Source organism: Panthera leo, chromosome A1, assembly GCF_018350215.1.
Source record: "Panthera leo isolate Ple1 chromosome A1, P.leo_Ple1_pat1.1, whole genome shotgun sequence".
Lineage (NCBI taxonomy): Eukaryota > Metazoa > Chordata > Mammalia > Carnivora > Felidae > Panthera > Panthera leo.
This window is the reverse complement of record NC_056679.1, coordinates 3,426,425-3,431,425: the sequence shown is the minus strand read 5'-3', so window position 1 is coordinate 3,431,425 and position 5,001 is coordinate 3,426,425. Positions and strand designations below refer to the sequence as shown.

General features: G+C 40.9%; 1 long non-coding RNA gene across 4 annotated transcripts; it reads right to left on the bottom strand.

Annotated features, from left to right (window-relative positions):
- Positions 1-1,443: 1,443 nt before the first annotated feature.
- On the bottom strand, positions 1,444-4,279 carry LOC122198756. 4 transcript variants are annotated; one of them, XR_006193147.1, is made up of 4 exons: positions 3,743-4,279; positions 3,454-3,501; positions 2,915-3,051; positions 1,444-1,476 (listed from the first exon to the last, which is right to left on the bottom strand). It is a non-coding gene; the product is annotated as an uncharacterized LOC122198756 (long non-coding RNA). The 4 variants fall into 4 exon arrangements; XR_006193143.1 differs by lacking the exon at positions 1,444-1,476 and adding an exon at positions 2,601-2,729 and having other exon boundaries at positions 2,888-3,051; XR_006193144.1 differs by lacking the exon at positions 1,444-1,476 and adding an exon at positions 2,601-2,729.
- Positions 4,280-5,001: the final 722 nt, after the last annotated feature.

Genomic DNA, 5,001 nt, shown 5'->3' with positions numbered 1-5,001 from the left:
CACCCTCTGGAGTCCTTGTCCCAATACCAGCAAACATGGCTGCTCTTTGGAGTCCCCTGGGACCTTTGCCTGTGGGGAGGCCATATTGTCTCTACCAAATGTTCTTCAAGCGGGGGAACCGCTTCTCCCTGTGTGGCACGTGCTGTCTGCTCAGACCCCACTGCCTGCTGCTGGGGATTCTCACTACTTCCTCGCCAGAGCACCACCAGGCACTGAGCTCTGAAACTTAAGACTCTGTGTTCCACTCTTTAGGTGGTCTTGAAACTCTCTCCTTACTCCCCATCAGTGTTTTGGGGGAACAAATTTCTTGTTCAGTCCCCTGCAAGTGTTTTCATTCTTCCTCTCTTTCTCTCCAGCTACTTTTGAGGGAATGATTTTCTTGCACAATCCTCATTTGCCACACTCACCCCCTTTCTCTTTCCTGTCCTTTCTCTGCAAAAACAGCTCCCTACCCTCTGTGGCTTTTCTCTTTCCCAGTTCTCTTCACACCATATACCTGCGGAGTTCTGTGGCTCAAGTTATGCAGATTGTTGTGTTCATCCTCAGATCGATTTCCTAGGTGTTCAAAATGGCTTGGTGCTGATCTAGCTGTGTTTCAGACACGAGACAAGCTCAGGGTCTCCATGTTGCTCTGCCATCTCAACTCCATCCTTCAAGACTAGATGTTTCTCTAGATGATTTCCTAAAAAATGTTCAGGCACACTGCTCAGAGAACATAGCAAAAGAAAATTACGTAGCTTATTTTATGAGGTAAATGGAACCTAATAAATCCAGACAGGAAAAATACAGTAAAAATCTAGGGCAATTTTACTCATAAATGTACTTTCAAAATCTCACCAAGAAAAGAAAAAAAATAGTGAATGTAGCGGTATTTTAAGAAAATACCTCAGGAACAAGTGGAATTTGTCACAGGAAGGCAACATTGATATGACAGAAAATTTATCTTTGCAGTTGTTCATATGAATAGGGTAAATGGGGGAAAATATGGTTGGCACTATAAACACAGAAAAAAGCAGTAAAAAATTTAGTACACATTCATGACAAGAATTATTAACAAACTAATAGGAGGTTCTTTTTAAGCTCAAAAAAATATCTATTGAAAGCAGCTAATTTATGGTAAAATTTTAGATGCATTCTTATTCAAGTTAGGGATTATTCCTATTATTTAATATTGCTCTAGAAGTTTTAACCAAAGCTAAATTATTTAAACTGAAAAAGAAAATGCAAAAATATTTGCTATTTGAAAATAGTAGAGGGTTTTATAAAAAGAGAAAACATAATACAGTAGAGGGGCGCCTGGGTGGCCCAGTCGTTAGGTGTCCAACTTCAGCTCAGGTCATGATCTCACGTTCTGTGAGTTTGAACCCTACGTCGGGGTCTGTGATGACAGGTCAGAGCCTGGAGCCTGGTTTGGATTCTGTGTCTCCCTCTCTCTCTCTCTGCCCCTCTCCTGCTCACACTCTGTCTCTCTCATTCCTAAAAATAAATAAACATAAAAAAATTAAAAAAATAATATAGTAGAATAACATGTAATTTTCATTATCAACACAAACTATATGGTACTTAGGAACTCACTTAACAAAAGTTTTTCAAGACCTCTATACATAAAACTATAAAATGCTATTGGACCTAAAACCCAAAATAAATATAGATCTATATTATTTTGCTAGGTTGTGGTGGTGGTGGTGGGGGGGAGTGTAAAATCTTTTCAAGATGTCAGTTGTACTCAGTTTGATCTACAGATTCAAATCAAATTACTAAAGAGGGTATGTTTAAGTGAAACTTGACCACTTAGCCTTAGTTCATGAGGAAAACTAAGGAATATCTAAGATAATTACAAATGAGGCAAAAGGGGTAAAAGAAGGGAAAATCAAAAGAAGAAAGAGAAGGAGGAAGGGAAAGAGGAGGGAGTCACCTTTACAATTTCTGTAAAGCTAAAAACATCGAGAGTAATTATGGAGTCATTCCCTAGCAAATAGAGATTTCACAAGGAAAGGATCAGAGCCCATGTAAATATGTGAGCATGATGTATGACACTAATGCTATTATTAACCAGTGGGGAAATAATGGACTACTAAATAAATAAGATCCTTATATTACAGCCTTCTAAAAGTAAATTATATTAAGTCCAAACATGAAAAGCACATCTTTAAATATTTAGATGATGATATAGAAGGATGTCCCTATAGCCCTGGATTAGGGAAGGTGATTTTTTTCATTATTTGTTTACCTTCTTGTTATTATAAGATATATAAAGTGAACACCAAGAGGCACAAGATCAATACATTTAACAAGACTTTTTAAAATTGTGTACAACCAAAGACAACATAGCAAAGTGCAGACACAAGTAACTGGAAGAATATATTTTTCATATACGTAATAGAAAAAGCATTCGTATCTGGAATATACAGAATTCCTACAAATCTGTCAGTAACAAAAAGGTGAAAACTGTATATCAGAAAAGGAAACCTAATATTCTGGTAAATATGTGAAAGTTGGCCATCCTCTCTAGTCAGCAGAAGAATGGAAAATGAAACAAAATGGTAGAGCGAGTGTGTTTATTAGGTCGATGCTGCCAATACCCAGCTTGGCAAAGAATCAGCCACAGTATCTCTCCCGCACCTGCTGGTAGGGATGTAAATGGCTCCGACTACTGTGAAAGGAATTTCACATGGTAGCAAAGTTGAAACTGTTGGACTCCTTCCCTAGAAACTCTCTTGCAGAAATTCCTGTATGTAGAACGCAGGGAGACACGTACAAAGGTGTTTATTACAACATTATCTACAAATGTTGGGTAACTGGAAACTATCCAAATATTGGAAACGCCAAAGTGTCCATCATTAACGGAATACACTTTGGTGTGTTTATATGATGGGATTCTACTTACCAGTAAAAAAATGAGAAATAGACTTACTGAGTCTGCATCAGCTACAGGAACGCTCATAGCCAAAAGCTGGCTTAGCTGAAGTAAGTGTTAAAAGATTCTGTGATTTGCCTTTTATGTACTAACTTCACACAAAGCTTCCCGTTCTGCTGCTCCTGTTTTATTTCCTAGAATTAAATTAAAGACAAGTAAGATTAGAAAAAGGGTCCAGGTAAAACTGTTGCAACCATCTTGGCAAAGGGTGGAGATAGCCGATCAGAGGGGCAGTGGGGCTGGGGAAATGGAGTGACTCAAGAGATATTTAGCAGGTTGAATCCACAAGGCTTTGATTGTATGGAGTGTAGGCAAAAGCTTGGGCATGTGCCTTGCAGGGCTCAGTGCAAAATGAAAATGGGAGGCCTTTTGCTCGAAAACAAAGAATTTCAAAGTGGCAATGGCAGAGAGTGAAACCAAGCATGAGGACCTTGCAGGCGAGTACAAGGACCTGTGGGACTGCAAAGGGGTGACATTGGCTCCCTTTGCTCACGAAGCTAGCCCTGAGTGCGATGATACTTGATGCTATCAGGTACCTGGTGCGTAGCTTCAAAAGGTGGGTAACTTGTGGGGCTGATATGCCTCTGCAATAAAGGAAGAACAGAGAGTCTAAGAAAACTTGAGGACCATTAATGTTTCAGGGACTGGCAGAGGAGTGACAAATAATAAGCATCTCCATGGGAGGAAGAAAAACAGGAGAGCGTGGTACCATGGAAGCCAAGGAAAGAGGATGTTTCCATAGAGAAGGACTGGTCAACAATCCCCAGAGATGGCCAAGTCATACAGTGCATAACGTATTTCCATCAGACCAGCAACGAAATGTACCTCTGGGGGAAGGCTACGTCAGTGAAGTACTGGCAGGAGAAACAAAACTGAATTTTACCGGGGATTGAATAGAAAGTGACAATGGGGAGAGGGCAAGCCTGGAAACCATTTCAGTTGGTTTGGTTGTGAGAGAAAGGACAGAGATAGGGCAGTGGTGGAAATGAATGCGGGGTCAAAGAAAGCTTTGTTTTTGCTTTTGAAGACGGCAGAGACATAAGACGGGTGTACATATGCATGGGGTATGTTAGTAAGAGAGAAAGGTGGAAATTCAGAGAGAGGGGTTGGAGGAAACAATTCGCAGTACACTATTCCTGAATAAGGTGGAAAGGGTCTGATGCAGAGCAAGGATGAAAAATTGTATCTTGAGAAAGAAGCTTCATCTCTTCCATCTAAAAAGGAATGAGGGAAGAGGGCATAGGTCAGGTCCCTCTGTTTATCTGGTGGCAGAAAGTAGGCAGGGTTTTCATCTGAAGACTTGCCTATGAAGAGATGGTGTCATCCGTGGAGAAGAGGGATGGTCAGAGGCCTGGCGATGTGTCAAAGACCACTTTGGAAGACGATGACTAAAGAGTTCCAAACAGAACGCAGTGGGGGAATGGAACTGTGGATCTGTGACATCTTACTGTGTGTTTGGGTGATTCTTCTTTAGGGGTGCACCAGTGGCCGATGTGTATAGAGACGTAGAGCTGAACCTATCCCCGAAAGGGATGTACCTTGTGGAAGGGAAAAGTATGGACCATGGGGCAAAGATCTGGGAATTTGAAACAGGGATGATTGAAGTAATAAAACGTGGAATTTGAGTTGAATAGAAAAGGAGAAAACATGGTAGGAAACACATAGAAAAGTGACAGAGGTATATAGGGCCTCTAAGAGCTTCCCATAGCTGAAGACCCAGTGTGGAGGTACAAAGGGAGTGAGAGAGAAAATTGGAGGGAAAGGAGAATGAGACAGTCATATCCAACTTGCCACCGTAACTTTGGTGACTAGAGTGAATGCAAAGCCCAGATGCTCAAGGGACCCATGACCTTGGGTTGAGAAGATTTTGAACCAGGTGTTCACATCTTTAATGAATGAGGGAAGTGACCAGGAAATCAGCCAGTCACAAAAAACGAGGTGATATGATAATACATTTGGGTAATGTAAGCATCAAATGAGAAACTTTGTGCACAGGAGAGAAGAGCAAAGGCTTAGAAACAAATGCTGATGCCTTCTCACCCTGAAGTGAGTGCAGAGTGTTAACATGGACAGCCTTCATGAGA